This window comes from Ambystoma mexicanum, chromosome 4q, assembly GCF_040938575.1.
Source record: "Ambystoma mexicanum isolate Mex_15411 chromosome 4q, UKY_AmexF1_1, whole genome shotgun sequence".
In the NCBI taxonomy this organism is placed as follows: domain Eukaryota; kingdom Metazoa; phylum Chordata; class Amphibia; order Caudata; family Ambystomatidae; genus Ambystoma; species Ambystoma mexicanum.
In genome coordinates, this window is record NC_090928.1 from 1,184,331,955 (window position 1) to 1,184,352,758 (window position 20,804).

Below are 20,804 nucleotides of genomic sequence, written 5' to 3' on the forward strand. Positions count from 1 at the left end.
AGACCACGCACAAGGGTTACAATATGCAGGATCTTGGAACTCTGTGTGTAAAGCGTTTTGCTAAACAGAGGGTAGGTGGTCGATCCTTTCCTCAGCTGGCCTCCCTCTCCCTCTACGCCTTGAGCAGGACTTTCTTAAATTCCAGAAGCTCCTCAAGACTTTCCTCTTTACCTCCTCCTTCCCTTCTTTCTTTCCTCTGCTAATCTCACAGTTGCTGTGATTGGTGGCCTGGGCCCTTATGCATCCTCGGGGCCCATGACCTCCCCACACCCATTCGCCCCAGCTCCTGTCTACCTTCAGCACTTGCCTTGGCACACCCTCCGCCTTGGAGGTTCGCACTTACACCTAACGCGGCTCTGGCCGTGTCACACTCACCATGCCATGCACTTCATCTGTGGCTCACTGATGAGCACAGACACCCCGGTACTTACCCCCTCTACCCTCTTTGTTGTACTTGCATGTTCTGAATACTCACAAGGAATAGTTGGTTTGTGCTTTTTTCTTTTTCACTCCACTGCTTTTAAATTGTATTTTTTAATGTGTTTCACTACTTTGTTCCCTCCCTTTGCCCTGTGGGCGCTTTGAAACAGTATTTTACTTGCTGTACAAACGCCTAGCAAGCGAACAATAAATAAATAACTGAATAAAGCATTATCGAGTATCCAAGCAATACGAGGCAGCATGGGAAGAGTAAAGTATTTGAAATTTGCATAGGGAGCAAGTACAGTATAGTAAATGGACGTGGAGGCGATGTGCCATGGGAGGGACAGGGTTCGGGACAATAGGAGGGTGTCAGGAGGCAGCGGAGGTGATTCTCTTACCTTAGGTGTTGTGATAAGTTTGCCACAGGTGAGGTGAATTACTGCTGCGGATCGGGTCTGCCGAGGTTGGGGGTGTCGCCAGAGGATCTTCATTGTAGAGGACGAGAAGTGACATGGGGCCGGCGGGTACCATTGCGCACAGACAGGCACAGACAGGCTCCTGTTTTGTCCAGAAGCCTTTGCTGGTGTGAGCCTTCTTAGCAGGAAGTAAGAGGGCAGTCTTGGGCTGTTACTAACTCTGAAGGTATTCATGGTAGTGTCTTCTGATACATGGTTGAGAACAGATCAGATAGGGGTGGAACAAGCCTTCTTCATCTTCTTGCTCAAGAGAATAAAGCCTCCTCTCTCTTGCTTCCTTATATAGTCTGGCACCCCCATCATCATCATTAATCTTTCACATGTCTTGAGAGGTACAGATCCGCCTGAAGGATGTCATCCAGAGGATGAGCAAGCGCCACAATTGGCAATAAAGTGATGATGTTCAGTTCCGGTGGTAGTAATACTGCGGACACGAAAGGATCGTTGATGAGTCCACAGTGGATACAGCCCTAGACAAAATTTGCAATGGCGGGTCAGTGCCTGGAGGCAAGACTGTGTTTGCTAACTAATAACACTGGCTTTTAAAATGTATTTTCTATTGATTTACAATAACTCCTTATTTGTTTTTTACTAAAACGCATTGAGCGTTACTTTCATTATTACAACACATTTGAAGGATTTATTTCTTTTGTAATCAACTATCAGTATTCAAACTTTTTAAAATGCACAAACTAGATTTTGTTTGTGCTTTGATTTTTGGACTATATTAACACTTTTATATGTGTCCCTATGCATATGAATCTACACATGGGCCATCAATGGGCTCTAAACTTGTTCGATAATACTTTTCAGTTTAACTGCGGATACCTCAATTTGATAATTTCATGAAGATTTACATTATAACTCTGCCACAATAGTAGTGTAATTTTCGTTATGCCCATAGTGACATTTCGAAATGTCACAGTACGTTCTATATGTGTTTAAGATTGAATGGGTCAAGTGTGACTCGAGTAGGGATTGCTGATATGTTCTTATACTGCATTGGTATGGGTTGTTTACAAGATATTTTAGCTGGAATTCCCCTATTGATGCACCAAAGTAAAACAGTGTTTTTTTCATGAATCTACAACCTTTTCTGATTAAGACTGAGAGCTGCTCTCGCCCATTTTTGTATAATTCCAATTTTAGTAGAGTCATGACATCAGGTTGCATCTTCTAATACTTCGCATATGTTGGAAAAGTCAATCTAATATGTGGTTGCATAGTTTATACATTTGCATTTCCCCATATACACTTTCAGCATTCAACACTCACCATTGTATGTATAACACACACTTACAGGGTAATTCATAGAAAATCGCACAAAAGTGGCGCACGCGACTGTCGCACAGCATGCCCGTGCGAATGGCTGCGCCAGTCGCGTGCGATAAAATCGATTTCCGCGCACAGCGTATTCATGGATTTTCGCATTCAAAACCAGCCGTGGCGCAGCGACCCTGCAGCAGCGACAGTTACGCCCCCAAGAACGCCCTCGCGCAAGGAAAAGCCTTCAAAATCCCCAAATAATCGCAAAGGGCTGCGCTAACCCTGGACCAGTTCACAGGGCTGGCAAACAGCAAACGCCAAGCGGGGAACGTGTATTACAGGGGTCCGTGGGAAGTATCACACGCGATTCCAGCAGGGTACGTGTATTTCAGGGGTGCGCGGGAAGTTCCACACCCGATTTCAGCAGGGTATGTGTATTTCAGGGGTGCGCGGGAAGTTCCACACGCGATTGGCCCCGTGCGAGCAGGGTACGTGTATTCCAGGGGTGCGCGGGAAGTTCCACACGTGATTGGCCCCGTGCGAGCAGGGTACGTGTATTACAGGGGTGCGCGGGAAGTTCCACACGCGATTTCAGCAGTGTACATGTATTTCAGGGGTGCGAGGGAAGTTCCACACGCGATTGGCCCCGTGCGAGCAGGGTACGTGTACTTCAGGGGTGCGCGGGAAGTTCCACACGCGATTTCAGCAGGGCACTTGTATTTCAGGTGTTCTGGGGAGTACTACACGTGAATTGGCCGTGTGGGTCCTCCCAGGTGTTCGCTCTACAACCTCCACGGCCCCTGCAGGCAGCCCACACCACGGGGGACTACCCTGCACCCCTGCTATGTCCCGCACGCAGCCCATCCACCATGGGCATGCCCCCCAGCCAGCCCACATGTCACCTTGCACTACTGATCAACAATGTATGTCTCCCACCACCCCCACACCCCAGCAGTGCAGGGGCAGCCTCCACCAGGCCCCCACCCATGTCTCCCACCACCCCCACCCCCCAGCCACCAGGGGCAGCCTCCACCAGGCACCCTCCCATGTCTCCCACCACCCCCACCCCCCAGCCACCAGGGGCAGATTCCACCAGGCCCCCACTCATGTCTACCACCACCCCCACCCCCCAGCCACCAGGGGCCGATTCCACCAGGCCCCCACTCATGTCTACCACCACCCCCACCCCCAGCCACCAGGGGCAGCCTCCACCAGGCCCCCACTCATGTCCCCTATTACCCCCACGCCCCCGCAGTGCAGGGGCACCCTCCACCAGGCCCCCACTCATGTCTCCCACCACCCCCCACCCCCCAGCCACCAGGGGCACCCTCCACCAGGCCCCCACTCATGTCTCCCACCACCCCCGACCCCCAGCAGTCAGGGGCAGCCTCCACCAGGGCCCCACTCATGTCCCCTATTACCCTCACACCCCCGCAGTTAAGGGGCACCCTCCACCAGGCCCCCACTCATGTCTCCCACCACCCCCCACCCCCCAGCCACCAGGGGCAGATTCCACCAGGCCCCCACTCATGTCTCCCACCACCCCCACCCCCCAGCAGTCAGGGGCACCCTCCACCAGGCCCCCACTCATGTCCCCTATTACCCCCACCCCCCTGCAGTGCAGGGGCACCCTCCACCAGGCCCCCACTCATGTCTCCCACCACCCCCACCCCCCAGCCACCAGGTGTAGCCTCCACCAGGCCCCCACTCATGTCCCCTATTACCCCCACCCCCCCGCAGTGCAGGGGCACCCTCCACCAGGCCCCCACTCATGTCTCCCACCACCCCCCAGCCCCCAGCCATCAGGGGCACCCTCCACCAGGCCCCCACTCATGTCTCCCACCACCCCCACCCCCCAGCAGTCAGGGGCAGCCTCCACCAGGCCCCCACTCATGTCCCCTATTACCCCCACCCCCCCTCAGTGCAGGGGCACCCTCCACCAGGCCCCCACTCATGTCTACCACCCCCCCCCACCCCCCAGCCACCAGGGGCACCCTCCACCAGGCCCCCACTCATGTCTCCCACCACCCCCACCCCCCAGCAGTCAGGGGCAGCCTCCACCAGGCCCCCACTCATGTCCCCTATTGCCGCCACACCCCCGCAGTGCAGGGGCACCCTCCACCAGGCCCCCACTCATGTCTCCCACCACCCCCACCCCCCAGCCACCAGGGGCAGCCTCCACCAGGCCCCCACTCATGTCCCCTATTACCCCCACCCCCCCGTAGTGCAGGGGCACCCTCCACCAGGCCCCCGCTCATGTCTCCTATTACCCCCACCCCCCAGCACTGTGGGGCACCTGCCAGCAGGCCCCCACTCATGTCCAACTCATGTTCCCCTGCACCCCCACCCCCCAGCACCGTGGGGCACCTGCCAGCAGGCCCCCACTCATGTCCAACTCATGTTCCCCTGCACCCCCACCCCCCAGCACCGTGGGGCACCTGCCAGCAGGCCCCCACTCATGTCCAACTCATGTTCCCCTGCACCCCCACCCCCCAGCACCGTGGGGCACCTGCCAGCAGGCCCCCACTCATGTCCAACTCATGTTCCCCTGCACCCCCACCCCCCAGCACCGTGGGGCACCTGCCAGCAGGCCACCACTCATGTCCAACTCATGTTCCCCTGCACCCCCACCCCCCTGCACCGTGGGGCACCTGCCAGCAGGCCCCCACTCATGTCCAACTCATGTTCCCCTGCACCCCCACCCCCCAGCACCGTGGGGCACCTGCCAGCAGGCCCCCACTCATGTCCAACTCATGTTCCCCTGCACCCCCATCCCCAGCACCGTGGGGCACCTGCCAGCAGGCCCCCACACATGTCCAACTCATGTTCCCCTGCAGCCCCACCCCCCAGCACCGTGAGGCCAACATGTCATCACAATCTAGATCCCCGGTCCCCATGGTCAGCCTCCAAATGCAAAACACCCACCCGAGTATTGCATCCACCCACTCAGAAATGGAAATAACATGATAGAAATGAAATTGCAAGTTTGGAAACAAACACATGTCCCTCACATACACCCAATGGGTGTCAGTGAATCTCCAAACCCGTATCATGATATGCCTGAAACTAATGAGATGATACTACACATTGAAGTTTGATCTAAAAATATGTATTAAAGAAAACAAGAATTGAATCAAAAATAAACTAACAGAAATGGGAATGTAAAAAAAGTAAAAAGAAGCATGTCCATGAAAAAATGCAAAACCAAAAATCAGAATCCAAAGGAATGGTGTCCAAAGTCACAGTCCAGAAAAGAAAATCCAATGTGAAATTATAATAGAAAGCCATTGCTCCATGGGTAAATGTTAAAAAGAAACAAAAATCCAACAGTGAACTATGTACAGGTGAACAAGCCAGGGTCCATGATCCCAACAAAAGAAATGAAACCTATCTAACAACACTACCTAATAAAAAATAACTATATACAAAAATGTGGCCCATTGTCCAAAAGGTCCAAAGAAAAAGCAAAAACAAAGGAAACCTAACACTAACTACTAAACTATTTACACGGGCAGCGGGCTAGTCCAACGGCTCACTGGATGTTGTCATGGGCCAGGGCATCATTGAACTCCTGTTCAATGGCTTGGAGGTGGGCATGTTCCCTGGCCCGAGGTCTTGCAGGGATAAAGCAGTGTCCAGCTCCAACTCCCTGCGAAGACCCTCGAGACACTCAGCCCGCCTCAGCGCCCTCCGCATGGAGTTCTCCGCCCTGACCATTGTGAGCCGGTCCTCCTCTGCCCGCTGCTGCTCCGCACCTATCCGCTGGCCCAACACCGAAGCCACTCCCATTCCAGGGTTCTCCTGCCCTCCGGCCGATGCCTGCACCCCTGATGTTGATGGCCCCGAGCCATGATGCCTTCCACGTCGAGCCTGCCGCTGCCTCCGACGCAACTGCCTGTGCCAGCACGACGCCATCCAGGCTGATGGTACCCACCGACGCCGTCGTGCACGTGCCCTGCCCGATGATGCCGTCATATCCTCCATCTGCTGGGGTCCAGTTGCTGGTGTGTCCACCCCTGCTGGACCTCCGACTCCCGACTGTGGCAGGGATGGGATCCCCACTGAGCCGGCTGCATTGGTCGGGGCAGGTCCACAGGGGGCCCTGGTGGCATCTGGGCCGGAAGACGGCATGGAGAACGACTGGTGCATAGTCTCCACAGAGGAGGAGAGGGTCGCCAGATTGGCCGTCACATGTAGGAAACCCCCGACCATGGCCGATCCCAACTGGGCCACGTCGGCACGGTGCTCTCCGTGATGACGTGCATGCTCCTCCCGGGAAGCACGCACCTCATCACGAATTGCACCTGTGCGCAACGCGACACCAATCAGGACCTTCTCCATAAGGCCAGGGGTCCCCTCGTACGCAGGTGGAGGGGAGTCAGATGACATGGACATCCCCCCTACCTGCGGACGGGCCTGGGATGGGGCATCCCTGCTGGTGGATGGTGGTGCAGACACAGTGTCAGGGACAGTGACATGCACAGGCCCCTCCACGGCGACCTGTGCTGCCTCCTGCCCCTGCCCCTGGACTGCAACACTTGCACCAGCAGGGATGCCCCCACCAGGCCCCATGTGCGCCTCAGTAGCGGCCTCCTCCTCCTCTGTGGAAAGTACCAACCTGGATGGCTCCACCCCGTCTTCCGCCGTTGCAAGCCCCTGTGGGGGCTCACCCACCCCTTCCGCTGCAGCCGTGGGGGCATCCCTGCCGCTTTGCTCCACAGAGCCGTCTCCGCCCTCTTCTTCACGTGGCGCTGTGTAGAGGCAGACATAGAACACAAGCATCAGGGTACTGTACAATGGTACCCTAGACAGGAAGCAATAGCAGATGAGTGGCACTGTCAAAGATCACTTCCATCATGTCCCTCCACAACACATGGCTCAGTGCAGGTAAAACACATGCGGTAACAGGCATGGCGCATGCTATGGACATTAGCATACATGTCCAAGTTATTCTTTAAACATACACTGTTGTTTTGGAACTCACATGCATCATGTGCCATGCCTATCACATGCACACACTTCACCCTAGTTTCATCCATCTGGCCTCGTACACCACAGACACAGTGGATAGAAGGATGACTAGGCTGCCTCAGTGAACCGGAACATTGCCACAGACATGTGTCATGCATCCCAGGCATTCACAAATCACAGACACGCTGGTCAGACACACAGACATGGACAGCATATATGTACATGGCATCAGCACCCATCCCTCACCCATGTCCAGGAACAGAGACTGGCATGCTTTCATGTGGCCATTCCGCATAGGGCAAGCCATGTTGCATTTGAACACATGCACCAACCGTGTGGTTCACACAATACTGGTCTCACATGCATGACGTCCCTGCACACACACATGCATACATGGGCTATGTCACACATACAGGCAAGTATCAGACAACCAGCACACTGCGACATGCCCTGTCTCACACAGCAATGCTTGGCCACTTACCGCTCAACTCCAGACGGGTCTGCCTCTCAAGGATCTGGCCGTGGAGCGCTGGGCCTACGCGTTCCAGGACCCTCATCTGGATGGTACTCATGCGGCCCCGGCCCCCCTCCACGAGGCGCCGGGCCTTCAACAGGGTCCTGGACCTGCAGTCATCCCAGCGCTTCTTGACATGTTGGTAGTCGCGGACTGCCACCCCCTCCGCGTTGATGGCAGTCACGATGTCCGTCCAGATCCGAGTCCGTCCTTCCTTGTTGGCGCGCTTACTTCCGAAGAGGGCATCATACTGCCCTAGGACTTGCTCCACCAGGACACCAACTTCGGTGGCACTGAAGCTGGTGCCCCTCTGCCTCTCTGGCCGGGGGTTGCCAGTGGTGCCAGATGTAGCAGTGCCCGACATGGCAACCCCAGAGGCAGGAGTGGGTGGGCAACTGGGTCCTGGGGCTGGGCTGTGGAGCGATGGTATCCCAGTCGGGAGTCTTATGTTCCAGCAGGGGTGGACACAGCAAATGGACCCCTGCAGATGGCTGATGTGCAGGCACCAAATGGCAGGGCACGGTGGCAGCAGGCAGGCAGGCAGGCAGCAGCAGATGGCTCGTGGGAGGCTGCTCGGGGCTCTGGGGGGCAGTAATTCGGCCTTTTGGGCAGGAGCGTGGTCTTCCGCGTGCTTACGCGTGGCCAGCTTGATACGGAGTGATTTGGCACGTGAAAGTCCTGCAGGTCTGCGTGTAAATCGAGGAAAGGCCCTTAGCGTGTATGCACGTCAGCACGCATATGCGATTTCATTGGATCAAAGACCCTTAGCGCGTGAGCGCGTCTGTGACGAGAGGCGCGCGGGTGTTTCCCTCATTACACGTGATGACAGAGCACACGTGGATTTCCACCAATCGCGTGTGGAACTTCCTGCGCACCCCAGAAATACACGTACCCAGGCCAATCGCGTGTATGCTCACTTCCCTCCGATTACACACGATGACACTCGGACGTGCAGTTTCATTCCATTGGCCCAAAGGCCACCATGCGCAGCTGTGACGTCACGCGCATGGCCGTAGAGAATGGCGCGTGTAAAAATGAAGAGATACACGTCCGAGTGTCAAAGCGTGTAATTGGTGGAAATGGACTCATTGCGTATGCGCGTCTGTGACGTGTGTATAAAAGGTACGTGTAGGACGCCATTTCCTTGTACGTGCTTTTCGTGGAGAGCGAGTGGGTGAAATCTGTATTTCTTGTCGGTTCACACGCGATTTACTTCACAGCGTTTCCAGTTCATACTCCCTGTTACCTCTGACAGTTTTTTCTCTTTTCCTCTTTTTCCTGGGCCTGTTTCCTCAAACAGCGTACAATTCTTCTTTTGGCGGGGGTGTTGCCAACGCGCACACGCGCATATTTTCCACGCTTTTGTTCCTGGCAGACGGTGAGTCGCGCTCGTATCTAACATCTGTGCTTGCCCCATGTGTCGCGTACCCCTTCAGAGGTCATTCTAGGCTGCGTGTGACACGCATACGTTCATTCTTGTGTTCCTGGGTGCCACAGCGTAGTGCAAGTTTTTTTTTCCACGCACGTGGTCTAGGAGGGGTTGCGTGCACCTTACTTCCCTTTTTTGGGCTGCCTGTGCGTTGCGTGACCCGTCATCTTTCCCCAGGGGTGACATACAGCCTTGCTAGAGCACTAGGGTACGATTACCATCTGGTACCCAAGCCCTTTGACCCCCAATTGCCCAGGACAATAGTTCACATCAACTCACATACGCACAATAACATCAGTGCCATGGCTGGGAGGCGAACAAGCCGTAAGGGTGGCAAAGGTGGCCGAGCCCCAAGTGGTGGCCGTGGTGGATCCGGTAGGGGACGTGGCCGTGACTTGCAGGATGCCCCTAGCCCCCCATGTGTGGAGGAGCAGTCAGGGACACCCATGCCCCCCCCTGGTTGAGGTTACCGTGGCTGACACCATCCATGCTCAGCCCTTGTTGGACCAGCCCACTGTGGAACCAGACCTGGCACAGGGTGACTCCATGGCTGACTTCCAGGTCAGCAGGTCTAGGCCACGTGCGCCGGTGAACGTTGGTGCCATCAGGCCACGTGGATCAGGGGCAGCTAGGTCATCTACTGCCCCGCGTAGGCAGGCTGGGGAGGCTGCCAGGGCAGCTGCGGCTCCATCCACCCCACCTCTCACACACCCAGCCAGGACAGTGTCGGTCCAAGTCCATCATGCTGACATTCCCCCTGACACCATCACACTTGAGATAATGCCTGCACCAACTCCCATGTTGAGTGTGCAATCCCACGCTCCTGCCCCTAGTGTCCAGAGCGGCGCAGGACACTCCGGATCCCCACCACCTTCCAAGCGGAAGAGGAAGAGTGCTCGTCCAGTAGAGGCTGATGCCCCAGACACGGCTATACAGTCTGGCCCGTCAAGGAAGCCCAGCTTCAATGAGGCCGAACTGAATGCACTTGTAGAGTATGTGTCCGCACATGACCGCGAAATGGTGATTGTTGCTGGATCCAAGACCACACCTGCACAACGTCAGGCACACTGGCAGACCATTGCGGACATCATAAGTGCCCTTGGAATCGTGAGGCGCACAGCTAATGATTGCTAAAAGCGCTGGAATGACCTGAAGCGCAGGGCAAAGAATAAGCTGGCCTCAAGTCATGCCTCAACTCTAGTGACTGGAGGTGGGTCTCCAGCAGACGACATAGAACTCACTCCACATGAGCAGGTTGCTGGGACCTACGTCACGGAGGAACAGATCCAAGCCGTGGGAGTAGTGGCAGATTACGAGGCATTGTCCGGTGAGTGCACATGCATGTGTGTGTCATCCATGTGCATGTTGTGTGTGGGAGGGCTTCTGTTTGTGTGCCAGGGGAGGGTGTGTGTGCCTGAGTGGTTCGGCTCACCCATGTGCCTCTTCCTAAACATTCTTGGCACCAGCATTTGGGTATAGCAGCATCCCTTCGGCCAACATTAGACATCCAGCCCAACACCACGCCAGTTGCCCTTGGAGTGTCATCTTGCCACTACACTGTTGCTTATTTACCTCTGCTTATTCAGGCAGATTGTTTGCATACCACCACTTTTACTCGGGATTTCTCAGTCCTATTGTTACATGTCTGACATGGCTATGGTACAGTGGACTGGCTCACTTTCGTGGACATGATTAGTTTGGACATGTCCCTGTGCTATAGTACCATTTTTGACTGGCAGCTGCATGTTAAACATTAGAACCATTACAATGAAAATAATCAATCATATGAGCAAACTGGACTGAATGAACAATTGGTGACCTCCTCTCCCTCTTCACTTCATGGCTAGGGTACATGCCATCTGTGTGATGGCATGTGTATTTGACCTGCCAATCACTGGCCAATGCGTGATGGCACTGCTAGGCAGCATGCAGCAAATGTGTTCATCTTCCATCTTGGTGTCATCAATGTGTGGCATCTGCCTCCCCATCACACGCAGTGACGGTGCATGCATGGGAGTGTTTTAGTCATGTGGGACATGTGTCAATCAAGTACTGTTTCTGTAGCCTCTCAGGCCTCATTGTGTGCCATGGTGCTAATGCCTGTTTCCATTTGTTTTCTTTTATGTCTTTGCAGGGGAAGACGCACCTGATACTGCTGGGGTTGTGGAGATGGTGCAGACCCAGGAGGGGTCGGAGGGCCGACCGACCACCAGTGAGGGACGTGGTGTGGTGGTGGGTGAGAACCCACAACTACTGCATGTCGTGCTCTCAAGGGGTGTCTCTGGCTGCACCTCCCCCGAGCTGTACTCAGGTGTTGATTCGGATGATGAGACCTACGTGCCGTCGCAGGTGAGTGTTCCTGGGAGGGATTCTGTTCTGTCCGACCCACCTGCACCAGGGTTAGAACCCTCAATGGGGATGTCAGTGTTGGCAGGTACGCCTTTGGTGGTTACGGATGCAGGGTCACACTCCGCGACATCTGATCCTGTTCCTGGGCCAGCAGATCAGAGGGGGAATGCAGTCCTGCAGCCTCAGGCAGTGCCGGCACAGCAAGGCGCAGTTCGCCTTGCCCCAGACAGGTGTGGTGCCCGCCGACGTGGTGGCCGTACGCCACCTGGCAATACCGCATGGGAGCAATCCATTTACGGTATGGCAACCCAACAGGCAGCATCATCAGAGATGATGGCTCAGGCCATGGATAGGGTGGCCACTTCCGTTGTCCCCCCCGAAAGGCTGATGGAGCGACTACTGCAGGCAACCGACTCCATCTGCCAGTCACACAGGGAGGACATGTTGGCGTCCAACAGGGACAGGCGGGCGGCACTGGCGACTCTGCAGGAAGCCATCTCCATAGAGTCCCAGGGCCACAGGGAAGCCCTGAGGCTGGAACTCCTTCACCTCAGGACGACTCTTGTTGAGCTTGAGGCTTCAACAGACCGAAGGACAGAACAGCACCTGGAGCGTCTCACCCGTATGCTCTCAGCTGAGATGCAGGCAACTAGGGCGGAGGTCCGGGCATCCCGTGAGTTGTTGCATGGGGACCTCCGCACACTCATCCTCCAGAACGAGACCTACTACACCCGCATGCTTGCAGCCATGGAGGAACAGACTAGGGCCTTGCGTGGGCTGCCTCCCATAGTGCCACCACCTCCGGATGCAGCTGCACAGGGTGAGAATAGCGACAGCAGTGATACTCCCACAATAGGGAAGCCGTGTGGGCCATGAGCCCATGGAGGTGTTTTTTTTTCCGCAAGATCCACACAGGTGGGTTTTGGTGTGCACCCTGTCCTCGGACCTCCTGGGTGGCCTCCTCAACCCCCCCGGGCCCATTAATGGCCATTTTCTTTTTCTTTTTTTTTTTGGGACAGTGTGTTGCCTTGTGTGGCTCCCGTGGGCATACGCTGCATTGTGGCTGGGCACATGCAGGCTTGTCATGGATTTGGTTCAGATGCTTGGGTTTTTGTCACACACACCCCTCCTGCTTCCCGTTTCCATGGGCTTGCAAAGGGTGTGCCCAAGTGACATTGACGTACATGGTGACATTGGACTCCCATGAGCTGTGTGGGCAGTCTGTAGTCAATACTGTGTATACATTCATAGTGCATATTGTTGTTGTATTGTACACTGCGTGGTGTATTTATATGTGCCTCTGCATCCATCTCATCCTCCATATTTGCAGGTCCATTCCTCATGTCTTCACAATGCGGTCCACCTTGGAACTGGAGTCCATGTTGTAAGCAGTGCACCTACACTCTTGCGTGGCGCTAACACTGTATACTTGCAAGTGTTCGGAGGGCTGTCATCATCAGGTGGTGAGGCTAGCTAATTTTTAGTTCTGTAATGTCATGTTTAAGGTGGGTTGGAGGTTGTGTAGGTGATTGGTATTATTGGTAAGTATTTGGTAATGTGGGCTGTAGGTCCTGCATTACTGTGAGCATTTCATGTGTGGGCAGGTTTCCATTAGGGACACTGTGGCTGCTGACACTTGGGGCATGTTGTGGGGATTAATTTCTTTCCTCTCACATTGCATGACATGCTATGGTGTGTTGTGTGGCCGTGCCGTGGAGGGGGTGGGTGACATGGCACTGTTTTCATGTAGTATTTTGCAAGTGGGTATTCATTTCTGCAGCATGGAAGTGTCCTTTCATGACACTGCATTGGTGGTGTTTGTGTAGGTAGGGATGCACACATTGTGACACTTCCACATGAACAATCTCAGGCTGCTATGGTTCTGACAGTTGACAGTCCCTTTGTTCGTCTTAATTGTCAGGTCGAGTCATCATTGCTTATCAGATGGTATGTGGCAGGCCTGTGTGCACTCCACTGGGGTGTGATTTCTATGTGAAGTAATTAGCCACCAGCTGCGTACGGGCTGCCTCACCCCGTGCCCTCTCCCCTCCCATGCGCAGCGGGCGTGCATGTGGTTGGGGATGTGGGGGCACCACCATGTCAACGGCCAGGCCCCGGCGTGTTGAAACATTGTGCAGGACACATGCTGCCACTATGATCCTGCACACTACTGGGGGCGCATATAACAGCTGCCCGCCAGACCGGTCAAGGGAGCGAAAGCGTGACTTGAGCACTCCGAATGTGCGGTCCACTATGCCCCGGTTGCAATATGGGCTGTGTTGTATCTTACCTCTGGAGGCGTGATGGGGTTCCGAATTGGCGTCATCATGTGGGTGCTCAGAGGGTAGGCACTGTGCCCTGGTGAGGAGGTGATGGGTATCATTAGTGGGGTAGTGACATAACTCTGCATCTGACATGCATGCATGTGCAGTGGCATTCATACTCACCAAGCAGCCATGTGTCACCATGCCGCCCAGCTGCGAGGTCCCGGCTTAGGGTAGACATTCGGTAAATGAAGCTGTCGTGGGTGGACCCTGGATAGTTGGCATATACTGAGGTGATGATTCCCTTAGCATTACATACTACCTGCACGTTGATGGAATGCCAGTGCTTGCGGTTCCTATAGATGTGCTCAGATGCCCTGGGGGGACGTAGTGCCACATGGGTGCAGTCAATGGCACCTAGCACTTTTGGAAATTGTGCCACACCGTAGAAATCGAGGGTGGCAGCCTGCCTTTCTGCAGGTGTCCTGGGCAGGTATATGTGCCTAAGGACTGATGGGCGTACAGTGATGATGTTCAAGACCTGGTGTAGGCAGCGTGACTGCGTGGCCTGTGACACCCCACCCACTATGGCACTTGTCCGCTGAAATGATCCTGTGGCCAAGAAGTGCAGTACATTGAGGACCTTCTCCAGGGGGCTGAGTGCTTGGGAGCACAGGGTGGGTGATGTGAGGTCATCCTCCCACTCACTGACCAGGTCCAGTATTATGTGTGGGGGAAACCTGTACCTCCCATACACCTGGTCATCAGGCATCCCAAAAAGGCTTGTTCTGGGAGTGAAAATTCAGGCCCTCACTATCCTCCTCCTCCTCCTTTGGTAACCCACAGCCACTGCTGCTAGGAATGGTATATTCATCCTGGCGTATGAGCTTGTTTGTGGTTTTCGCGCACTTTTATGCTGCGCGGGTCGACGTACGCCTGCTTCATGCTGGCGTACGTGTGTCAGTGACCCTTTTTCGGCTCGTCGTAGGCGAACGTGTGAATCTTCCCGCCCACACCAGGAATACACGTAGCACGCTCTCACAGGCACAGTCGCAGGTAAATATTCCCGCCCACCCCTGGAATACATGTGACCCACTCTCACAGGCCCAATCGCGTGTGGAAGTTCACGCGCACCCCGAAGTACACGTACCCAGGCAAATCGCGTGTGGAAGTTCACGCGCACCCCCAGTAATACACGTACACAGGCAAATCGCGTGTGGAAGTTCACGCGCACCCCGAAGTACACGTACCCAGGCAAATCACGTGTGGAAGTTCACGCGCACCCCGAAGTACACATACCCAGGCAAATTGCACGGCTGGGGGGTGGGGGTGGTGGGAGACATGGGTGGGGGCCTGGTGGAGGGTGCCCCTGACTGCTGGGGGTGGGGGTAATAGGGGACATGAGTGGGGGCCTGGTGGAGGCTGCCCCTGGTGGCTGGGGGGTGGGGGTGGTGGGAGACATGAGTGGGGGCCTGGTGGAGGCTGCCCCTGGTGGCTGGGAGGTGGGGGTGGTGGGAGACATGAGTGGGGGCCTGGTGGAGGCTGCCCCTGACTGCTGGGGGGTGGGGGTGGTGGGAGACATGAGTGGGAGCCTGGTGGTGGCTGCCCCTGGTGGCTGGGGGGTGGGGGTGGTGGGAGACATGGGTGGGGGCCTGGTGGAGGCTGCCCCTGATGGCTGGGGGGTGGGGGTGCTGGGAGACATGAGTGGGGGCCTGGTGGAGGCTGCCCCTGGTGGCTGGGGGTGGTGGTAGACATGAGTGGGGGCCTGGTGGAGGCTGCCCCTGACTGCTGGGGGGTGGTGGGAGACATGAGTTGGGGCCTGGTGGAGGCTGCCCCTGACTGCTGGGGGGTAGGGGGTGGTGGGAGACATGGGTGGGGGCCTGGTGGAGGGTGCCCCTGACTGCTGGGGGGTAGGGGGTAATAGGGGACATGAGTGGGGGCCTGGTGGAGGCTGCCCCTGGTGGCTGGGGGGTGCGGGTGGTGGGAGACATGAGTGGGGGCCTGGTGGAGGGTGCCCCTGGTGGCGGGGGGATGGGGGTGGTGGGAGACATGAGTGGGGGCCTGGTGGAGGCTGCCCTTGGTGGCTGAGGGGTGGGGGTGGTGGGAGTCATGAGTGGGGGCCTGGTGGAGGGTGCCCCTGCACTGCGGGGGTGTGGGGGTAATAGGGGACATGAGTGGGGGCCTGGTGGAGGCTGCCCCTGGTGGCTGGGGGGGGTGGTGGGAGACATGAGTGGGGGCCTGGTGGAGGGTGCCCCTGCACTGCGGGGGGTGGGGGTAATAGGGGACATGAGTGGGGGCCTGGTGCAGGGTGCCCCTGGTGGCTGGGGGTGGGGGGTGGTGGGAGCCATGAGTGGGGGCTTGGTGGGGGCTGCCCCTCACTGCTGGGGGGTGGGGGTGTTGGGAGACATGAGTGGGGGCCTGGTAGAGGCTGCCCCTGCACTGCGGGGGGGTGAGGGTGGTGGGAGACATGGGTGGGGGCCTGGTGGAGGGTGCCCCTGGTGGCTGGGGGGTGGGAGACATGAGTGGGGGCCTGGTGGAGGCTGCCCCTGGTGGCTGGGGGGTGGGGGTGGTGGGAGACATGAGTGGGGGCCTGGTGGAGGCTGCCCCTGGTGGCTGGGGGGTGGGGGTGGTGGGAGACATGAGTGGGGGCCTGGTGGAGGCTGCCCCTGATGGCTGGGGGGTGGGGGTGGGGGTGGTGGGAGACATGAGTGGGGGCCTGGTGGAGGCTGCCCCTGACTGCTGGGGGTGGGGGTGGTGTGGGAGACATGAGTGGGGGCCTGGTGGAGGCTGCCCCTGCACTGCGGGGGGTGAGGGTGGTGGGAGACATGGGTGGGGGCCTGGTGGAGGGTGTCCCTGGTGGCTGGGGGGTGGTGGGAGACATGAGTGGGGGCCTGGTGGAGGCTGCCCCTGACTGCTGGGGGGTGGGGGTGGTGGGAGACATGAGTGGGGGCCTGGTGGAGGCTGCCCCAGCACTGCGGGGGGGGGTGAGGGTGGTGGGAGACATGGGTGGGGGCCTGGTGGAGGGTTCCCCTGGTGGCTGGGGGGTGGGGTGTGGTGGGAGACATGAGTGGGGGCCTGGTGGAGGCTGCCCCTGGTGGCTGGGGGTGGGAGACATGAGTGGGGGCCTGGTGGAGGCTGCCCCTGGTGGTTGGGGGGTGGGGGTGGTGGGAGACATGAGTGGGGGCCTGGTGGAGGCTGCCCCTGGTGGCTGGGGGGTGGGGGTGGTGGGAGACATGAGTGGGGGCCTGGTGGAGGCTGCCCCTGACTGCTGGGGGGTGGGGGTGGTGGGAGACATGAGTGGGGGCCTGGTGGAGGCTGCCCCTGGTGGCTGGGGGGTGGGGGTGGTGGGAGACATGAGTGGGGGCCTGGTGGAGGCTGCCCCTGGTGGCTGGGGGTTGGGGTGGTGGGAGACATGAGTGGGGGCCTGGTGGAGGCTGACCCTGACTGCTGGGGGGTGGGGGTGGTGGGAGACATGAGTGGGGGCCTGGTGGAGGCTGCCCCTGGTGGCTGGGGGGTGGGGGTGGTGGGAGACATGAGTGGGGGCCTGGTGGAGGCTGCCCCTGACTGCTGGGGAGTGGGGGTGGTGGGAGACATGAGTGGGGGCCTGGTGGAGGCTGCCCCTGACTGCTGGGGGGTAGGGGGTGGTGGGAGACATGGGTGGGGGCCCGGTGGAGGGTGCCCCTGACTGCTGGGGGGTATGGGGTAATAGGGGACATGAGTGGGGGCCTGGTGGAGGCTGCCCCTGGTGGCTGGGGGGTGGTGGGAGACATGAGTGGGGGCCTGGTGGAGGGTGCCCCTGGTGGCGGGGTGGTGGGGGTAATAGGGGACATGAGTGGGGGCCTGGTGGAGGCTGCCACTGGTGGCGGGGGGGTGGGGGTAATAGGGGACATGAGTGGGGGCCTGGTGGAGGCTGCCCCTGGTGGCTGGGGGGTGGGGGTGGTGGGAGACATGAGTGGGGGCCTGGTGGAGGCTGCCCCTGGTGGCTGGGGGGTGGCGGCAGTGGGAGACATGAGTGGGGGCCTGGTGGATGCTGCCCCTGGTGGCTGGGGGGTGGGAGACATGTGTTGGTGATCAGTGGTGCAAGGTGACATGTGGGTTGGCTGGTGGGCATGGCCATGGTGGATGGGTTGCCTGTGGGACATGAGCAGGGGTGCAGGGTAGTACCCTGTGGTGTGGGCTGCCTGCAGGGGCCGTGGAGGGTGTAGAGGGAACACCTGGGGGGACCCACATGGCCATATCACGTGTAGCATTCCCCCGCAACACCGAAATACACGTACCCATCCAAATCGCGTGTGAACCTTCCCGCGCACCCCTGGAATCCACGTAACCAGCCAAATCGCGTGTGAAACTTCGTGCGCACCCCTGAAATCCACGTACCCAGCCAAATCGCGTGTTGAACTTCCCGCGCACCCCTGAAATCCACGTACCCGGCCAAATCGCGTGTGGAACTCCCCGCGCACCCCTGAAATCCACGTACCCAGCCAAATTGCGTGTTGAACTTCCCGCGCACCCCTGAAATCCACGTACCCGGCCAAATCGCATGTTGAACTTCCCGCGCACCCCTGAAATCCACATACCCGGCCAAATCGCGTGTGAAAATTCGCGCGCACCCCTGAAATCCACGTACCCAGCCAAATCGCGTGTTGAACTTCCCGCGCACCCCTGAAATCCACGTACCCGGCCAAATCGCGTGTGGAACTTCCCGCGCATCCCTGAAATCCACATACCCAGCCAAATCGCGTGTTGAACTTCCCGCGCACCCCTGAAATCCACGTACCTGGCCAAATCGTGTGTTGAACTTCCCGCGCACCCCTGAAATCCACGTACCCGGCCAAATCGCGTGTGGGACTTCCCGCGCACCCCTGAAATCCACGTACCCAGCCAAATCGCGTGTGGAACTTCCCGCGCACCCCTGAAATCCACGTACCCAGCCAAATCGCGTGTGGAACTTCCCACGCACCCCTGGAATCCACGTACCCAGCCAATTCGCGTGTGAAACTTCCCGCGCACCCCGAAATACACGCACACGTTATTTTTCAGGCAGCGGGTGTCCGTGTTTGTGGGTACCCCTTTGCACGTCATTTGTCCTGGAGGGCCACAGTATAGGACATTCATCATAGCTGTATATAGGTGCTATTTGTTGGCGCACCTTTTGGCGCACATTTTTTACAGGCGCAGGGACGCTACCGCCTGCTTTCTTGTGGCGGTCGTGTTTGTGCTTGTGCGCTGGTTTGACCGTGCACTGTTTTGCCTTATTCAATTCCATGAATACGTGTTGTAGGCGAGCGTGTGGGCGTTCCGCGCACTTGCACCCTGTACTCCCCCCGTGACGCCCACATTTTGGCAAGTTGTTCCCCATTCCGAGTGTTACGCCCCGTGTTCCGCCTACTTTTGTTGCGTGCGCCGCGCTATGTGCGATTTTCGCTGTGGCCTGTGCATTTTTCGCTGTGACCTGGCGCACGCCGTTAGATGGCCTGTGCGCCAACGTGCGCCGCGCACTTTTTTAGCGCACATCAGATGGTTTTTTCGCGCACGCCCTTCCATGAATCGATGTGCGCTGCTTTTCGTGCGATTTTCACACTTGCACTGCGATTTTCGCAATTCCACTGCGATTCGCACGTTTTTGCCCACTTGCGCCGTGCTAATTATTCCATGAATCGGCCTGTTAATCTATAAACAAAACTCTGCCCTAATACATGATTTTAGGAATCATGTTAGACATTTGCCCTAAACGAGTAGAGCATTCCCGATACTTGTTTAAGAGTTTATCGTCACTCGTTATCCTAACACACAAATAATCTTCAACAATCCATGAAATCGCTTGCAGTTTTAGTTATATTTATATTTATATTCCAAAAGGGATTTACCAAAAGAGTATCCTTCTACTGCTAAGTTACAAACTTTATCAGCAGTAACCCACACTATTAGATTCCATTTGAAAGCTTCTCCATCAATTTATATAGAAATGAAATATCTTTATAATTAACCTTATTATAAACAAGTACATAATTCTAGGAAGGACATTTGTTTTAGTAAAATGAGGACTTCCATACGTTGGAAGTTACTAAGTAGCCATCCCTCGGAGTCTGCATTCTGCCTATGTTCAACACCATCATGAGGATTTCTGATAATTTATGAGTTTCTGTGACGTCTTATAACACTCTCAATATCCTTCACCTCCTTCAGACCTGAATTCTCCTCTTGCTTCATTAACAGGCAATCTGGTATCCATTACTGGACCCACTACATCGCCTGATGCTCAACTCCTCTAAAACCAAAGTGATGTTCCTTCCGGCCTCCAATGCCATACACCTTCTCCACTCCATTATATTCTTGACAGTGAATTTATTGCACCACCCCCACAAGGCTTGCAAACTAGAAGTTCTCTTTGACAGTGGTATGAAACGTCAACACTTCATCATCTCCACAGCTATGGCTACCAGGCTTAAACCTCCTGAAAATTCATTAAATTGATCTCCATAAGGCCTTTCACTGTTACAAAAAACTCAATGACAACCTTGTCTTCGTCAGGCTTCAATACCGCTCATAGCCATTTCATAGGATTTCATCTCAGCTCCTTTGCTCCTATCAATAATGCAATCAACTTTGCTACCAAACCCTCAGCAACCTCTCGCTATCCTGACCAGCCTGCACACACTTCCTTCACGTGGGTCGGATATTCATGAAAACCCACTCCCTATTCAAATGTCTTCTTCATGTGATCCATCCAGGGGCTAGACTCCTTACCTGGCTGAATCGATCTGAGAATACTAACACACTCACACTCAACACTCCTAAGTCCTCCTCAACTTAACTGTCCATCCTCTGCTGACTGCCACTTTTTCTTCTTCACCCTCTAAATCTCCATCACTGAAAATCACTAACCCCAGAAATGAAAGACATTCCAAAATTGACTGACTTCACGATCACCCTTAAGAAAAACAATGTCTCTCAGGTGGGGGGAGGCACCTTCAGAAACCCTTATAGTGCTATCATCCACAAAACTATCCTCAAAACCATGCCTATTGTATTGTATATTGTATATGTAGATTTGGCTAATATCTGTCACCCTACCACCTCATCCAGTATGAATTATAATTATTATGTAAAGC

At 56.3% G+C, this 20,804-nt stretch overlaps 1 protein-coding gene across 1 annotated transcript in view; it reads right to left on the reverse strand.

Annotated features, from left to right (window-relative positions):
• The window catches only part of DNAH8 (dynein axonemal heavy chain 8), an 8,835,797-nt gene that overhangs the window by 2,364,978 nt on the left and 6,450,015 nt on the right, over positions 1–20,804 (reverse strand). The gene's annotated exons all lie outside the window — the stretch shown is intronic.